Source organism: Oryctolagus cuniculus, chromosome 12 (genome assembly GCF_964237555.1).
Source record: "Oryctolagus cuniculus chromosome 12, mOryCun1.1, whole genome shotgun sequence".
In the NCBI taxonomy this organism is placed as follows: domain Eukaryota; kingdom Metazoa; phylum Chordata; class Mammalia; order Lagomorpha; family Leporidae; genus Oryctolagus; species Oryctolagus cuniculus.
In genome coordinates, this window is record NC_091443.1 from 108,713,825 (window position 1) to 108,732,400 (window position 18,576).

General features: G+C 59.1%; 1 long non-coding RNA gene across 2 annotated transcripts; it reads right to left on the reverse strand.

Moving 5' to 3' along the window:
* Positions 1 to 2,247: 2,247 nt before the first annotated feature.
* Positions 2,248 to 14,282, reverse strand: LOC138844760 (uncharacterized). 2 transcript variants are annotated; one of them, XR_011381100.1, is made up of 2 exons: positions 7,332 to 14,282; positions 2,248 to 6,286 (listed from the first exon to the last, which is right to left on the reverse strand). It is a non-coding gene; the product is annotated as an uncharacterized lncRNA (long non-coding RNA). The 2 variants fall into 2 exon arrangements; XR_011381099.1 differs by lacking the exon at positions 2,248 to 6,286 and adding an exon at positions 6,969 to 7,235.
* Positions 14,283 to 18,576: the final 4,294 nt, after the last annotated feature.

Genomic DNA, 18,576 nt, shown 5'->3' on the forward strand with positions numbered 1-18,576 from the left:
CAAAAGGAAGACCTTTCTCTCTGTCTCTCTCTCTGTCACTGTCCCCTCTACCTGTCAAAAAAAAAAAAATACTGTATTTTTTAGGACCTGTTTGGCCATTGAGATATGAAGAGTTAATCCCAACCCTGATGAAATCGGCTGCTCCGACCATCTGGAAACCACTGGAATCTTCATGGTCTGTGTTTGGTACAAGCCCCTCACCAGGGACATTCCAAGCTGCTGAGACAACACACTGCAAATAAGTGACTTTACCAGCAGGTCTTCCTGCATGTCCCCCACCCACTTATCAGGGTCACGTACACATGACCTCTCCCAAAAGTAGATTACAACGGGGCCACAGGGCTGACGTGGAGCAGCGGGTAAAGCCGCCGCCTGTGACACCGGGATCCCATATGGGCGCTGGCTTGTGTCCCAGCTGCTCCACTTCCAATCCAGCTCTCTGCTAATGGCCTGAGAAAGCAGCAGCAGATGGCCCACATACTTGGGCCTCTGCACCATGTAGGAGACCCGGATGAAGCTCCTGGATCTTGGCTTTGGCCTGGAACAAGCTTGGCTGTTGCGGCCATCTGGAGAGTGAACCAGCAGGTGGAAGACCTCTTTCTCCAGAACCCTTTCAGATAAGTCTATCTTAAATAAACAGATAAGTAAAAGGGGACCTCTGCCCGCTGCCAGCCAGGCTCAAAGCCTCACTTGAAGGCCCGGCTACGCTGCCTCCCCTATATGAAGCCGTTTCCACGTGGGCAGTCATCTCGTGCTTCTGCAGTAAACTTTAGTTTATCAAGGAGACACACGTAGCATATTAACAATGGTGAATAATAATAAAACAGAGCAGGTTTTTTAAAAAGAGGTTTATTTTATTTACTTGAAAGGCAGTTACAGACAAAGAGAGAGAGACACGGAGGGAGAGAGGTCTTCCAGCCACTGATTCACTCCCCAGTTACCCACAGTGGCTGGGGCTGGGCCAGCATGAACCCAGGAGCCAGAAGCTTCTCCAGGGTCACCCAGGTGGATGCAAGGACCCAAGCACCTGGGCCATCTTCCTCTGCTTTTCCAGGCCATTAGCAGAGAGCTGGATTGGAAGTGGAGCAGCCGGGACTCGACCCTGCGGCCACGTGGAGGGCTGGTGCCGCGGGTGGCGGCTTTACCCACTGCGCCACGGCGCGGGCCCCAGCAGAGCAGCTTTTCATGAAACCAGCAGCTGGGGGTTCCTAGACTTCGAGAGACCGCCGGGGTCCCTGACCCACCCTCACTCCTCCCGCACGCCTGTGAGGTAGGTCCTGGCAGCCCGAGTCCTCCCCGTTTTGTTTGTTTCCGGTTCCGTTCTCAGCCGGTTTTGTGCTAGTGACATGGCTGACGGTTTTCCAATGCTTCTGATGAGAAGGCAGGGGTTACAGGCTTTGGGCGGGAGTCTCGGGACGTGAAAGCCATGTTTGTCTTCCTGCCCAGCTTTGTCCTGGGTCTTCAAGTGCTGACAGCGTCTGGGTGTGGCTCTCTGTGTCTGTGATGCTGTGACCCAGCCCCACCCCTAGGAGTCTCCGATGCAGACTTTATCAGTCCCAGTCTCCCCCTTACCTGGCAGTCACTGGGTAGAGGGAGCAGCACGGTTGCCACATGGCCATCACGGTGAATGTCACATGGCCATACAGTGAACGCCACATGGCCATCACGGTGAACGCTGCATGGTCATCATAGTGAACACTGCATGGCCATTACAGTGAACACCGCATGGCCATCATGGTGAACACTGCATGGTCATCACGGTGAACACTGCATGGCCATCATGGTGAACGCCACATGGTCATCACGGTGAACGCCACATGGTCATCACGGTGAACGCCACATGGCCATCACGGTGAACGCCACATGGTCATCACGGTGAACGCCACGTGGTCATCATGGTGAACACTGCAGTGCCGGCCTCTCTTCTGCCCTCAGGCTCAGCACCACCTTCAGACTCTGGGACTCACTGCCTTCCCTCACCACGGAGTCCAGGGCTGAGTGGCCACTGCCCAGCTCCTGCTCTGCCCACTGCAGTGAACACCTTTGCCCACTGCCCCATCAGTGATGAGCTTACTGCATGTGGGGGGTGTGGGCCCAGAAATTCCTGCAACTAATTTTGGGGTTACTCTACAGCAATAATAGGAGTTCTTTAAGCTTTTGAGACTATAGATTCGTGGTTTTGATCAAATTTAAGTTTTCAGCCTTTACATCCTCAAATACATTGTATGTTCCTTCCTCTTTCTCCTCTTTCCGACCCTCTATCACGCCTATGCCAGTGCATCCAGTGTCTGTTCCGCCTCCTCTCTGATCCCCAAGTCCCGGTCTGCCTCCTGCCTGTTCCTGGCTCCTGCTGAGCCCTCTAGAGGACTTTTCATTTCGGTTATTGTGATGTTCATCTTTAGCACCTCCATTTCGTTCCACGTTCCCTCTCTTCACCGCTGGCAAACCTTCCTGTAGCTCTTTGAGTAAACACGATGGCTTCTTGAAGTCTTTCTCGGCTCTGACATCCTGACGCACTGAGAGACCTCTGCTACCTGTTGGCCTTTGCCCTTGTGTGTGGGTCACCCTTCCCAGCTGCACACTATATTTTCACATACATTGCATATACACATTTACATATGGCACTGAGATAATCTTTACCTATAAAGCGTTCAGTACATTTTAGGTGATACATTGCCGTCGCTCTGGCCACCCCTCAGCCGCCGTGCGCTCCTGCTTTATTGTGGATGTTATTTGCTCGTTTGTGTGGTGACTCACATGGGAAGTCCATTCCTGCTGCTGTGAGTTCAGGCAGTCGCTCCCAGAAAGCAAAGCCCTGGGCACGGGCGCTGTCGTCCTGGGATCGGAGTGGCTCTAGCCGGGAGGGCTTTCTTCCGTGACCTCGCGGCCTCTCTGTTAGTGAGCCTCCACTCATCGCTCTCCACAGTCACCTGGGGCACACATTTCTCCACAAATCTAATTCACAAGCCTTTGCAAGGGGACCGGCATTGTGGCCCAGTAGGCAAAGCCACATCGGGCACCAGGGACAACACTGGCATTCCCATATGGGTGCTGGTGCACATCCCGGCTGCTCCACTTCCAATCCAGCTCCCTGCTAATGCACCTGGGAAAGCAGCAGAAGATGGCCCGAGTGCTTGGGCCCCTGCACCCACGTGGGAGACCCAGAAGAAGCTCCTGGCTTCAACCTGGCCCTTGAGGCCATCTGGGGAGTGAACCAGTGGATGGAAGCTCCCTCTCTCTCTCTCTCTCTCTCTCTCTCTCTCTTTCTGGCTCTCTCCCTCTCTCTCTGTAACTCTTCCTTTCAAATAAATAAATGTTAAATAAACTCTTTGCAAGGACAGTCCTTGAGGCTCTTCTTTGCACGGTGGTGGTGGTGGGGGGGTGTGCTGGCTGCAGAAGGGGCCGTCTCAGCTGATTCTGGGAAAACAAGCAGCTCAAAGGTTTGGCTGTTAGACCCTGGAGCTACCAGCCTTCACGTAATCACTTTCCCTCAGTGGCTGTGTTGTCAAAGCACCTGCAGGCTGCGTTCCCTGGGGGGCCGTCCCCTCTGCCTCTCTCAAGCCGGAGTCGGCTATACTAGGGTGCCAGGAGACAGCAGTAGCCTCTGGTCTTGGCCGAGTGACTACCGTGAGAGAGACCTGGGGCCTGGCAGTCTCAGCCTCCCACACCTGTGAATGGGGGGCTGGGTGGGGAACAGCTTCCCGGCCTGCCCCGCCCAGGGAGACACAGGTGCCCTCAGCTGCGACTGAGGGAAAGAGGGAACCGCACGTTCTCAGCTGCGCCGCCTCTGCCGCAGGGAGCCTGCCGTCAGCGCTCACTGCCCCACTGCCGCCAGGCGGGCTAGCTGTCGCTTGGTTGCTCACATGCCCTACGTGCCAGGCTAGGCTTAAGCGGTGAGATTTCTCATTCATGATGTCTTTCAGCAGAGAGGAGAGGGTCTTTGCACTATAGGACAACCCCCAGACCTGGGTCCGCTCGCCCAATGCATGGGGGTGGCAGGAGAAAGGAGGGATTCCTTGCAGTGCAGAGGGAGGGGCCGGCAGCTCTGGCCTGATTCCTGGGCTCCCTGCGGGGTTGGGGTGAGGGTTGTTACAGACTGAAGTCGGGGCTGAGGTGCCTGGTGACACAGGCCAGGCAGGCAGCTGAAATGCACGTACTGCAACCACCCCCACCCCACCCCCATGTAATTCTATCTACCTGTCCATCAAAATGCCCCCCACCCAGGACCTGGGGGAAGAAGCCGGGGGTGTATGCTGCACGTGGGATTCGTGGAGGTGCCGTAGAAGTCCCAGGTGGCTTCGCACCTGTCCAGGTACCGCCCACTTCATAAAAGGAGCTGCATCCCCTCCCTCCCCAACCCCTTTCTCCTTTTCAGACAGAATCTTCTGGCCCATTGCCCACTCAGGCGGGGCTCTCTCTGTGGGGGACAGCCCATGGTCATGCGTGTGTGTGCACACGCATGTTTGCTCTCCCACCTTTTAAGTAACATTGACATCAGTACTAGGGACACTTCTCTTGGTACAGGACAAGATCCTGGGATAATAATTAACTCTTAGCTCCCCCAGGCCCAAGATCACGGTCAACCGGTGGTGCTCGTGGTTGGTGATACCATGTTCTTCAAGGGAGTTCTTAGCCAAGTCTGGGGCTGCACTGGGCCTGGAATTCCCCAAAACGACTCCCCAGGAGACAACACCAGCCATGAAGCCGTCATCTGCTGCAAAGGGCACCGCGAGTCCTGCGATCAGAACCCGCCGGCCACACCCCTGACCCCGTGTGCCGAGCTGACCCAGAGAGTGGTCGATTTGCTCTCAGAAAGGCAAGGCTAGGACACTCTCAGCTGAGGGAGGGGGCAGGTGTCTGGGGCCCCACAGTGCTTGGTTTCAAGCCCCCCTACTTCTTGTTAGCCCTCAGGCCTGTAGGAGCAGTGGCGCCCATCGCCGTGGCTACCTCCTGCCGCTAAGGGGAGAAGCGGGGTATTCCAGGATTGGGGGAGGAAGCAGTTCCTGACTTAGCTTGAGAGATTGTCCCCCATCCCAGTACGAACCAGGCCCGACCCGGCTCAGCTCCCGAGATCAGACGAGATCAGGTGGGCTCAGGGCGGTATCTGTAGCCTAGAGATTGTCTGCAGCGTGCTAGGCTTGGCTTGCATCCACACAGCCTCACCTTGCAGGGGCATCAATGGTCCCCCAGCGATAAAAGCCACAACAGACTGGCACCCCTGGACCCATCGTGGAAGCCGGTAGGGCCGAGAGTTGCTGCCACCAGGGACTTCTGGCCCCAAACCAGGGGTAAAGCCACAGAGTTAGAGCCAGTGTGGGATGGGCCGTAGCCGTGCTCACCCGGGGGAGCTAGGGAGATGTCCCAGGGTGACCGGGGATGTGGACACAGCTTTCTGTGGTGGTGAGGTCCCCTGGGCCAGCTGCAAGGCCATCTAGAGATGCTGGCTCTGCAGAGCTGCCTCCTCGGCAGGACAGTCCCCCGGCACTGTCCCTGAGGGCACTGTGAGGGCAGCCGGCCAGGCCTTCACGGTGCCCAGTTACACTCTCCAGTGATCACAAGTGATCGCACCAGCAGAAAACAGCTGGGAAACTGGTTGGCTCTTGTCTATTTTCCCCCATCTTCCTGGAAGCCAGGTGTTAGCAGACAGATACAATGGGGGTCCTTGGAAGAACCCAGGCGTGAGACGCAGGGGAGCGGTCAGCAGCAAGGTTTCAGGGACAGGCATGCGTCAGGACGGCCGGCCCCTCCCCTCTGCAGACAGAATCTGAGACGGCGCCCAGCCCGTCAGACCGGGGACAGCAAGGTCACACAGCGATGGAGGCAGTGCACCTGCCGGGCCAGGCGGCGGCTAGGGGAAGGGCTGGGAGCTGAAACGCACCTGCTACACCAGGCGAGTGGCTCAGGAGGGGCTGAGCGCTGCAGTCTGCACGCAGACCGGGGCTGGGGTCCAGGCCTCCCCGCCACCTCGCGCCACCATTCCAGGAGTTGTCACCAGTCTTCGCCCCAGTCCTAGGCTCTGAGGTTTCTCAGTGGGAACAGGCAGTCAGCCCAGCGGCTGCGATGCCCACAGCCCACATCGGAGTGTCTGGGTTCAGTTCGGAGCTCTGGCTGCTGACTCCAGGTTCCCACTCATACAGCCCCCGGAGGCAGCAGGTAATTGAGTGCCTGTTGCCCGCGTGGGGCACCTGGGTCGAGTTCCCAGCTCCTGGCGTTGGCTCAGTCCAGCCCTGTGCGTTGTGGACACTTGGGGATTGGGCCAGCAGGGGAGAGCTCTCTCTCTGCCTGCCTCTAAAATAAATAAATAAAGATTCCACAGTTGCAGCTGAGCCCCATCCTGAGGAGAGCCAGGATTTCTTCCATAGCCAGCAATCGCTCTGCGAAGCTTAAGTCTTTGAGTCAAGGGAAGAGCACAACCATCCCAGGGGTTGACATAGACGACAGTGCAACGCTGGCTTCTGCAAGCCTTGAAATTCCTTCGTCACCCTCAGAGCTAATATCCTCTAGTCAGACTTAAATTGAGACGTTTTCCAGGAACTTCCAGCCCCGGTCAAAGAAGGTAATCCCACCCACCTCTAGACTCAGCGCAGGCTACCCCTCTGAACTCCAACACTCACTGCCTGACTCCCTGGGGAGGCCTGGGAATCGAGTGACAGCTCTCGGCACCTTCCTCCTAGCAGCCCAGTCCAACGGTCCTACAGCAACTCCTGCAAGTGCTTTTGTGTGGCTGGGTGCGCTGGGCACCCGGGGATGCTCAGGTATTCACTTGGCTTTTATGGAAATGTGCACTCCTGTTGTAAAAACAACTCTCTCCCCACCGTTATCTTGGTCCTTTCAGGAAACTGAATCAGTCAGATGGTTACTCAGATTGGTCTAATTCTCTTCTCTCTTTTACTCTATTTTTCATCTCTGTGTCTTTCTGTTTCACTCTGAGTTTCCTTGCCTTTATCTTTGCACCACGTTACCACGTGTTAACTTTTTTAAAAAAAGATTGATTTATTTATTTGAAAGTCAGAGTTACACAGAGAGAGGAGGCAGAAAGAGAGAGAGAGAGAGAGAGAGAGAGAGAGAGAGAGAGGTCTTCCATCCACTGGTTCACTCCCCAATTGGCCGCAATGGCCAGAGCTGCGCTGATCCAAAGCCAGGAGCCAGGAGCTTCTTCCGGGTCTCCCACGTGGGTGCAGGGGCCCAAGGGCTTGAGCCATCTTCTACTGCTTTCCCAGGCCATTAGTAGAGAGCTGGATGGGAAGAGGAGCAGCCGGGACTAGAACCAGTGCCCCTAAGGGATGCCTGCGCTTCAGGCCGCAGCGATGGCCCCGTGCTAACTTTCTCACCTGCTCTCCTGCGCAGCGTCTCCCAGGCCACCCACACGAGCGCGTCTCCAGAGCTGCCTCTGCTCTTTGTACCGGCGTCCCCGCACCTGCTGGAGGCATCTCTCAGATCTCTGGAGGGGCTCTGCGGTGGGGGGTGGGACCCCTCCACCCCAAGGCTCCGGTGCCCAGGGAGCACTCACCAGGGAGGCACAACTGGCCCCGACCCAGCGCTCCCTCCTAATAAGGGATAAGGTAGGGAGCCGGATTAGGGCTGGAAGCCACACCTCCCCCACCCTCTGTAATCCTATCTGCCCACCTGTCAGTCAAATAACCCCTTCCCAGGAAGTACCTGGACTGGGGGAGGGGCCACCTAACTGCTCCCCTAACAACCTCATAAAAGAGGCCGCAACTCTACGTCCCTGTCTCTTTCTCACCCCTTTCCCTTCTAGGGCCGGCCCACTCCTCAATGATGTGTGTGTGTGTGTGTGTGTGTGTGTGTGTAACAATAGCCAATACAGGGCCGGCCCACTCCTCAATGATGTGTGTGTGTGTGTGTGTGTGTGTAACAGTAGCCGATACAGGGCCGGCCCACTCCTCAATGATGTGTGTGTGTGTGTGTGTGTGTGTGTGTAACAGTAGCCGATACCTCCCCTCTCGAGGACACGGGAGCCTCGGACTCTGGGTAACCCGCTTGAGCTTCAGGTTCCGTCTCAGGACACGGAGGACCACACACCCTCGCAGGCCACTCGGTGGATGCTCAGACAGTGCCCCACAGCTCAGGCAGCGAGGTGGACACTCGGGCAGTGAACACAGCTCAGGCAGCGAGGTGGACACTCGGGCAGTGAACACAGCTCAGGTAGCGAGGTGGACACTCGGGCAGTGGACACAGCTCAGGTAGCAAGGTGGACGCTCAGACAGTGCCCCACAGCTCAGGTAGCGAGGTGGACACTCGGGCAGTGGACACAGCTCAGGCAGCGAGGTGGACACTCGGGCAGTGAACACAGCTCAGGCAGCGAGGTGGACGCTCGGGCGCTGCAGAAAGTGGACATTTAAGACAGCAGGGATTTCTCTGTGCGGTGCTGAGAAGGCAGCCTGACCAGGAGTTGCTCACCCCAGTCTCGGTTTTGTTCGGTAGCCTTGGGGGGTGTGATACGGGAACACGGGTGCATGGTATCACCGTGTGCTTGTTAATAAACTCCCAACATTGAGCCTGTGTGGGTTGTCGCCTGACAGAGAAGAATTCTGCACAGCGGCACAGATGAATGAGGCACAGGGTACGTTGTAAGCTCTTCATTCAGCGGGAGTAGGCATAGGAGAGTGGGGGCCCTAAGAGAGGGAAATCTGGGTTCATTCCGAGCACCAGGAGCCAGCCACGTGGAGGAACACACAGCCCAGGACGCACGGGGCAGGCGGCCGTGGAGGTGCAGGCTGTGCCCACGGCATCCCAGGCCTTTAATCCACCCCCAAAGGGGCGTGGTTAATTAGCCTGCTTGGCCAGTGGGCACACAGGTGCGGCCAGGCAGGGGCATGAGGTCACACAGCAGCGTGGTGAAAGCGTGGTCTTCCAGCTCACAAACCTGATCAGCTTTATCCTGCACGCCCGCCTATGTCAGGTGGACAGGAGGGCTATCAGGTCAGTAGGAAGTTCTGGGAGGAACTTTGGGGGTTCCAAGCCCTGGAAGTCCTCCACCAATGAGACAGCCCAGACAGGGAAGGCCCACACCCAAATCATGGGAACCTGTTAGGTAGGAAGTCAGATATGAGCTTGTGTGTGTGACAAAGGCCTAAGGAGACATCTGGGTCCAGCATCCACATCTCAAAGTCATCCTGATAACCTTCCAGGGGCACCCAGTATCTGCATCCTGCCCTGCCCCTTCTACCCCATAACCTGCCAGGTGGGGGTCCCGCCCCTTCTGCCTGATAACCTTCCAGGTGCAGCCCAGTATCTGCACTTCAAACGCCCAGCCCCTTCTGCCCAGCCCCTTCTACCCTATAACCACTCTTCCTCTAAGGCTCCTGTAAGGCAGGGCTACACCTGACTGATAACTTCAGGGGGAAAACTCAGATAGGAGTTTTTCTATCTACATCCAAAAGTCCTTTGTTCCAAGAGGAGCAGAGGTGGGGAAGCAAGACCCATCTCCTTAAAAACCCCCAGCCTTGGCCGGCACTGCGGCTCACTAGGCTCACTAGGCTAATCCTCCGCCTGCAGCGCCAGCACTCCAGGTTCTCCCGGTCGGGGCGCCAGATTCTGTCCCGGTTGCTCCTCTTCCAGGCCAGCTCTCTGCTGTGGCCCGGGAGTGCAGTGGAGGATGGCCCAAGTCCTTGGGCCCTGCACTTGCATGGGAGACAAGAAGCACCTGGCTCCTGCCATCGGATCAGTGCGGAGCGCCAGCCGCAGCGGCCATTGGAGGGTGAACCAACAGCAAAGGAAGACCTTTCTCCCTGTCTCTCTCTCTCACTGTCCACTCTGCCTGTCAACAACAACAACAACACCCTGGCCTCAACCGGACTGCACGCACAGCCCTCTGCCTCTCTGCTGAGCCGCCCGCCTGGCCTGCCCAGGTGTGTTCTCTCCACTCAACCATGTAACCTCGCTCTCCCCAGTCTGAGCGACTGGGCGCTCTCTCTCAGGTTCTGCCTGGAGAGGTGCCCATCCGTCCTTACGGATGTCCCTTCCCTAACAAACCTTGCTATTTTGCTTTCCACCACTCTCTCTCACGCCTGAATTCTTTCTTGCGCGAAGAACCCTGTATTCTCCGGTAACACTTCCTCTCCCCGCCTCCGCCTTTTCAGGCTGGCTCCTGTGCCGGTCACAGAGGGACAGGCCGCCCCCAGGTGCTGCCTTAAGCAGAGTAGTTGACAAAGCTGGACCTGGGACTCAGGGCCTGTGTGCGCTCAGGAATGACTGATATGGAGGGGAGAGAGTGGCCGGAGTGAGTGGGTTCTTTTCCTCAGCTTAGTATGGAAATAAAAAGCCGGGAAACAATTTGCAGAGGCAGAGACTTTTATTAGACAGAAAAGATTGATTGGCAAGCGACAGAGAAAGCGCCTGGCCCGAGTGCCCCAGTGGGACGCTGGCTTTGAGGAAGGGTCCGGGTTTGTAGGGCGTTGCTGTGTGTTCACTGGGTCATCCTGTTGGGGTGCCCACTGCACGGGACGGGGTTCACATACGTACGGCTTGGGGCTCATGGAGATAGCGGGATCTCCTGGAGACTGTCTCCTTAGGGGCTTAGCCGCCTCCTCGCTAGCTCTGGGTGAACATCACAGCCACCCTGGAGGTGCGATTTAAGGTCTTAAGGTCACACAGGATACTGGAGCCAGTCTGACTCTCCCGGGGCCCAGCCCCTTCCCCGCCAGCTCTGGGAGAAGGTGTGACTGAAAGCCGCAAGGTCACACGTGCAGCGCAAGAAACTATTAGTGGGAGATGCCGGTCGGCCTGGAGACAGCTGTCTACCACAGCCGACAGCTTGCTTGTGAAAGACATTCTACCTGTGTCTGAGGGGCCGCAGATCCCCGGCCCCACTCGGCCTCAAAAGATGCACTCTGTGGTGTTAGTAAAATGGCGCAGGCCTGTCTGTGGCTTGACCTAAGCTCCCGACATCATCCTAGGCTCCAGCCCCCACCGCTGGCTGGAAGCCAGGTGACCCCATGGCCCAGCCACAGGTGTCAGCTCCACCCTCACCCTAATGGGATTCGCTGCTCCTACTTCCCTGCCCCCCCCCCCCGCAAAGGTCTAACAGGACCTGCTCCTGAACACGTGTGTGTGTGTGTGTGTGTGTGTGTCTTGATCTCTTATGCTCTCCTCTCTCTTACCCTCTGGCCCTCACCCTCCATCCCCCACCGGGCTTCCCCAACCCGACAATAAACCTTCCCTCTAACTTGGTGTGTTTTTTGGCAGCCTTACACGTGGGGCCAGCACTGTGGCGTAGCGGGTAAAGCCACTGCCTTCGGTGCCAGCATCCCACTGGACACCAGTTCAAGTCCCAGCTGCTCCACTTCTGATCCAGCTCTCTGCTATGGTCTGGGAAAGCAGTAGAAGATGGCCCAAGTGCTTGGGCCCCCTGCACCCACGTGGGAGACCCGGAAGAGGCTCCTGGCTCCTGGCTTTGGATCGGCGCAGCTCTAGCCGTTGCGGCTACCTGAGGAGTGAATCAGTGGATGGAAGACCCCTCTCTCTCTCTGCCTCTCCTCTCTCTGTAACTTGGCTTTTCAAATAAATAAATAAATCTTAAAAAAAAAAAAAGATGCACTCCTTGGTCTCGGGCTTGGCATGAGACCCCTGTCTACTGAGTCAAAGAGATGGGGGCGGGGGACAGGAGCAGTTGGATCTGAGGGACTTAGCCCACTGAGAAGACCCCCAATGCCAACCGGCACCTGAGTCCGCAGGAAAGCAAGAAGTCCTCTTCCCCTCAAAGAGGCAGTGGGTTGTGTCTGAGCCAAGAGAGCACTGTCAGCCTTAAGCAGCTGGAGACGTTGGGTAGGATGTCCGGGAGCTCCCTGGGAAGCAGCCAGGATTTTACCCTACAACGTCCTGCCCAGACCACAGTAACCTTCCAGGTGGCCTCAGCCCTCCCCCCAGGGAGTGACACCTGCCCCGCCTCCCCCAAGGCGGCACCGGGAGGCTGCTAGAAGTGAAGCCAGGGGAGGAATTTCACCTGCTTCACACTGGGGGGGGAGGGGGGGAGGCGGGAGGAACTGAGCCCTTTCCTTACAAGCCCCGGTCTCGACACAGGCACCCTGCATAGCTGATGGCTCTCCCCTGTCCTATGTCTGAATTCCTCCTTGCGTGAAGACAAGAACCTATCCCAGCCATCACCGCTAGCAGAGAGGCAGCTCTCCAGGACGCACACCTGTGCGCCAGGCCGAGGCCACGACTCTGCTCCCTCGCAGGCATCAAGGCCCAGGCTCAGCCCTGCACCTGGAGAGCCATCGGTTATCGGCTATGGTTCCTGTCTTTGTGCCACGAGACAGAGGGTGGTGGCAAGTGTGCCAGCGAACTTCAGGGAAGAGAGGTAGAGAATGCACCCCAGCGCAGCCAGCTCGGGAGGGAGCTGAGGCCCCGCGCGCTCAGACCGGGGTATTTACGGTGCCGGGCGTGGGCCCTCCGTTCTCCTCCCGCTGTGCCCCATCTGGAATACTGCTGGGTGTGTCAGGTAGCAAGTCAGAAACTGAGCCTTTGTGTGTATGAGAAAGGCCTGCAGGCCAGCACCCACTGCGGAAGCCCCAGAAGCCCAGCGTCTTGCACTTGCAAGTCCTGCCCAGACCCTGACAACCTCCCAGGTGCTCCCAGAGCTCCCAGGAGAACTCTCTCCTCAGGACCAAAGGGGCTACCTGGTAACACGGGGCAATAAAACCTTCTCAGACGCCCTAAGGGGAGCCCCCCTACTCTGCCAGGTGCCAGCAAATCTGGGGAGGAATTTGCTAATTTTCACCCAACAAACCCTTCCTAGGACCCCCTCATCCTTCGTCCTGGAGGAGAGGGGGAGGTGGGTAAACAGACTCGATTAGAAACCCAGGGAGTCCAAACAGACTGCGGCTCAGCCCTCGGCCTCTGCTGAGCCCACGCCTGGGCAGGTGCGTTCTCCGCTCAACCACGTAACCTCCTCTCCCCAAGTCCCAGTGACCGGGTGCTCTCTCTGTCCCTTCCGTCCTGACGGAGCCCCGTCCCAATAAAGCCTTAGCACTCTGCTCTCTGTCTCACGCCCGAATTCTTTCTTGCATGAAGACAAGAAGCCCTGACACAGCCTGTGGCGTGATAGCGCCTGCTGCCCCGTGTGTGACAGCCCAGCCCACGTGGCAGCCTGGCCTGCACCCTCCAAACCCACCTGCCCCCGCTTCTGGTGGCAGAGACCCCAAGTCCCCCAAGGCTACGCACTGAGAACCAGCCCGCTCGCTGGTAACACCCAACAGGGCTAGGGTTGTGCCCCTGCCCTGACTTCATGGGGGCTTAATTTGAGGGAGGGTCCAGGCAGGGAAGAGCTGGGAAGGCTCTGGTACTGGGTTTTCCCGGATGGCTGGAGGTCAGGGTGGGCTTTACAACAGACCACCCGGGGGCTGCTGCTCCTCTCCTGTGCAAACACAGCCTGGGCCCAGGGTAAGCGGCTTGTGCGCATGAGCATGTGTCCTGGGGTGACCCCCCAAGCTTGGTGCAAGCCCCGCCTCCACGTGCGGAAGAATCTGGTGGAAGCAGGACTTATTCAAAGCAAGGGCCAGCCACGGGGCCGGCGCTGTGGCACAGAGGGCTAAGTCTTAGCCTGCATCCCATGTGGGCACCGCATCCCCAAGCGCTTGGACCCCTGCGCCCCCCTGGGAGAGCGGGAGGCAGCTCCTGGCTTCGGATCAGCTCGGCCCTGGCCGTTGTGGCCATTTGGGGAGTGAACCAGCGGATGGAAGACCTCTCTCTCTCTGTAGCTCTACCTCTCACACATTTTTTAAAGAGAGAAGAAAAGTCACAGCTGTTACGTTACCATCTGCCTCCCCCCACCAGACTTTGTCTCAAACCCGCGAAGATGCAGGCACTCAGACAAGGCCGTGAGGGCCAGGGGAAGGCCGCCGGGCACTGCTGCCCACACGCTCGGGCAGGCAGCCTGGGCTGCTTCTGCCCCCTCCCCACCCCCAGAGCCCCCTCCCCTGCGAGGCCCCTGGGGTGGTGCTCAGGACGCTGAGGCGGTGGTGTGCGGCCCAGGCCCGGAGGCTCGGTTCCTGCTGCGCCCCCCTCCACGGCACCTGTGCACTGTCCTCCCTCTTCCAGGAACCAGGGGTCCCCAAGGAGGTCCCCACGGCCGCCCCTCAGCCTGCTGCCTCACACCCGGCTCCTCCCGGGGGTTCTCCCCACTCCCCTGCCCGGGGTGGCAGGGTGCAGGGGTGACCCCGCGGATGGGGAGGCAGATGCACACGGAGGGGGACACCTGTAGGTGGGGTAAGAAGATTTCTACAGATTTGTTTGAAAGGCAGAGTTAGAGAGAGGTGGAGCCAGAGAGAGAGGGAGAGAGAGGGGAAGGGAGGGGAGAGAGAGGTCTTCCATCTGCTGGTTCACTCCCCAGATGGCCGCAACGGCCAGAGCTGTGCCAACCTGAAACCAGGAGCCAGGAGCTTCCCCCGGGTCTCCCAGGCAGGTTCAAGATTTATTTATTTTGAAAGGCAGAGTTATAGAAACGGGGGGAGGGGAGAGGAGAAAGAGAGAGAGAGAGAGCTGGATACTCTCCATCTGCTGTTTTGCTCCCCACATGGCTGCAGTGTCCTGGGCTGCACCAGGCTGAGGCAGGAGCAGGTGCTTCTCCTGGTCTCCCACGGGGTGCAGGGCCCAAGGACTCGGGCCATCCTCCACTGCACTCCCGGGCCACAGCAGAGAGCTGGCCTGGAAGAGGGGCAACCGGGACAGAATCTGGCGCCCCAACTGGGACTAGAACCCGGGGTGCCGGCGCCGCAGGCGGAGGATTAGCCTAGTGAGCCACAGCGCCAGCCCTCATTTAACTTCTTTTAAAGCAAGATTGATTGATTGATTGATTTCTCTGTCTTCATCGCGCTCTCTGAAGCACCCGGTATCTCTGCTGACCCTGAGGAAGCTTCTGCGCTGGGGGCTGACAGCCACCAGGAAACTCAAATGAGAGCAGGCTGGGCACCTGCACACCATCCGCAGGACGCTGTACACCACCCGCAGGACGCTGCACACCACCCCCACCAGATGCTGCACACGACCCGCCAGACGCTGCACATGACCCCCACCAGATGCTGCACACAACCCGCGCCTGACACTGCACACGACCCCCACCAGACGCTGCACACAACCAGCACTGGACACCTGCACACGACCCGCCCCACCTCTGTGCACGCCCCTCCAGACGCTGCACGTGGCCCACACGCTGCCTCTGCACACGACCCGCTCCTGACACTGCACATGGCCCACACCCCCGCCCCTGCACACGACCCCCGCCTGACGCTGCACGCAGCCCACTCCACTTCTGCACGCGACCCGTGCAAGCACCTGTGCATGGGTGACCCACACACCTGACCGGTGCGCACGACCAGAACACAGCTCGGGCTCTTCGGAGCCCCTTGCCGCTGGGTCAGAGGTCAGAGGGTGCCCAGGTGGCGTGGCCTTTGGAGGAGCCTCCAGGGTGCCGGTGACCCCTGCATACCTGCGCACCAACCAAGCCCGGCCTCCACCCAGACACCTCCTCTCCGGCCTGACCGCCCCCGGCCCCGGCCCTGGATCAGGGGCCTGGCCCAGTCCTTGGTGGCTGAGTTTCCTTGCTCCTTGCTTTAATTTCTCTGCCATTTTACCTGTTACCAGAATCTGCCAGAAACAGGGAGACTGCAGCCAGCCCACGAAAGGAGCCGCCTCCCTCCTACTTTCCAGGGCTGTCCTATTTTTTATTATTATTATTACTACTACTACTACTACTATTGAAAGGCAGAGTAAGAGAGAGAGGGACAGAGCTCTTCCACCTGTTGGCTCACTCCTGAAATGGCCACCACGGTGGGCTGGGCCAGGCTGAAGCCGGGAGCCAGGAGCTTCCCCCAGGTCTCCCACGCAGGTGCAGGGCCCGAGCACTGGGTCCATCTCCCTCTGCCTTCCCAGGCCACAGCAGGGCGCTGGGTCGGGCGTGCAGCAGCCGGGCTAGAACCCGGCGCCCGTGTGGGAGGCAGCCCCACACCAGCTCCTCAACCTGCTTTTCTAAGGCCACACCAGTGCCCAGGGGCCCGCGGGACAGACTGTGAGGCCCAGAGAGAGGAGTGCCCACGCTGCGTGGCGCTGGGGACAGCCACCAAGTCCTGCGGCCGAGCGGCACGCGCAGCCACAGCCTTCAACACAGCCGGGATTCGGGTCTCAGCACCCCGCACGCGGGGCCTCGGGCCTCCGATTGTCAGCACCTCCCACACCGGGTCTTCCTCCCTCGCCAGGGTCGCCCGCCAGGCCGTGGACTGCAAGCGCGCACACACACCGAATCTCCAAACCCCCAGGCTCGGTCCTGCCCCCACCCCGGGCCTCCGCTTCCGGATTCTGAGTGCTGGCACTTGGAGGCCGTGCCACAGTCTCACGCGTGGTTTCTGCTGTCGTTTGGTCGTTTTCATTGTCTTACAGCCTCCCTGTAGACTGTGAGGGCAGGGGCTCAGGCGCTGGCTGGGAGCACACCCAGGGTGCACACAGGCATCCTGCTCTGTGAGCTGCTGCCAAAGGGGCCCTTCCTGTACCAACGCCTTGGTGCCCCGACCACCTGCCGTGTCCCCCCTCCCCCCATTAATTCTCCGCCAAGAGCTGTATTCAAGAACTTCCGCCCAGGGGCAGGCATTTGTCCCAGCGGCCAAAGTCCCCACTCGGGATGCCCGCATTCCTATCAGAGTGTGAGGTTCAAGTCCCGGCTCCTCTGCTCCTGAGCCCACTTCCTGGTAACGCACACCCTGGACGCAGCAGTGGTGGCTCAAGGACTTGGGTTCCTGCCACACTTGTGGGAAGCCTGGGTTGGGTCCGGCTGCTGGCTTCAGCCTGGCCCAGCCCTGGCTGTTGCAGGCATTTGGGAAGTGAACCAGTGAACTGAGGATCTATCTCTGCCTTTCAAATAAAATGAAAATAAGTAAAATTTAAAAATCGAAAAAAGTATTGGGTAAACAACGAAGGGCATTCTTTTAAAAATCAAAATTGGTGGGGCTGGCGCTGTGGTACGGTGAGCTAAGCGGCTGCTTGACACCAGCATCCATTAGGAATGCTGGTTCAAGTCCCGGCTGCTCCACTTCCCAGCCAGCTCCCTGCTGATGCCTGGGAAAGCAGCGGAACATGGCCCAAGTGCTTGGGCCCCTGCACCCACGTGGGAGATCTGGAAGAAGCTCTGGCTCTTGGCTATGACCTGGCCCATCTCTGGCTGTTGTGGCCATTTGGGGAGTGAACCAGCAGATGGAAGACCTCTCTCTCTCTCTCTCTCTCTCTCTCTCTCTCTGTAACAGCCTTTCAAATAAATTTTTAAAAATAAAAATCTTTCAAACAATAATAGCAATGCATGTGGGGTGGGATTTGGTGCAGTAGTTGAGACGCCCATGTCCCACATCAGCGCCTGGGTTCAAACCCCAGCTCTGCTCTGACCCCAGCTTCCTGTCGTGCAGGCCTGGGAGGCAGCCGTGGTGGTCAGGTGCCTGGGTCCTGTCACCCACGGGAGACCTGGACGGAGTGCTGGCTTCCGGCTTCCGACCCATCCAGCCCCAACCGTGAGGCATCTGGGGAGAGCCCAGCAGGTGGGAGAGCTCCCTCTGCTGCTGTTGAAACAAACAAGTAGGCGCCAGTCCCAGCGGGCCGCACGCTCGTGGGAACGTTTACCCTGGAAACTGCGCTGGCTCCTGGACCATGAGCTCCTGAGCTGCCCTCTCTGTATCAGCTTTGTGGCAGGCGATGCACGCACTGAGCCAGGACCAAAACGCAGGTCGGCCTCCACCTCCGCCGCAGTCACCCAACTCTGTCACCAAACCCCGGAGTGGACCAACTGCTCTCCTCCCGCCCTCAGCTTCCGGCCCTCAACCTCCGGCCCTTCAACATCCGGCCCCTCAGCCTCCGGCCCCTCAACCTCTGGCCCCTCAGCTTCCCGATCCTCAGCCTCCGGCCCTCAGTTTCCCGGCCCTCAGCCTCCAGCCCCTCAGCCTCCGGCCACTCAACCTCCAGCCCTTCAGGCTCCGTCCCCTCAGCTTCCGGCCCCTCAGCCTCTGGCCCTCAGCTTCCAGCCATCAGCTTCCAGCCCTCAGCCTCCGGCCCCTCAACCTCCCGCCCCTCAGTTTCCGGCCCCTTGGCCTCCCGGCCCTCAACTTCCGGCCATCAGCCTCCTGGCCCCCCGGCCCCCGGTCCTCCAGCCTCCCGGCCCTCAGCCTCCGGCCCCCCAGCCTCTGGGTCCTCAGCCTCCTGTCCCTCAGCCTCCGGCCCTTAGCCTCCCAGTCCTCAGCCTCCAGGTCCTCAGTCTCTGGGCCTCAGTCTCAGGTCCCTCAACCTCCGGCCTCTCAGCCCCCGGTCCTCAGCCTCCGGCCCCCCGGCCTCCGGGTCCTCAGCCTCCTGGCCCTCAGACTCCCGGCCCTCAACCTCCGGCCCTTCAACATCCGGCCCCTCAGCCTCCCGGCCCTCAACCTCCGGCCCTTCAACATCCGGCCCCTCAGCCTCCCGGCCCTCAACCTCAGGCCCCTCAGCTTCCCGATCCTCAGCCTCCTGGCCCCTTAGTTTCCGGCCCCTCAGCCCCCGGTCCTCCAGCCTCCCGGCCCTCAGCCTTCTGGCCCCTCAGCCTCCGGGTCCTCA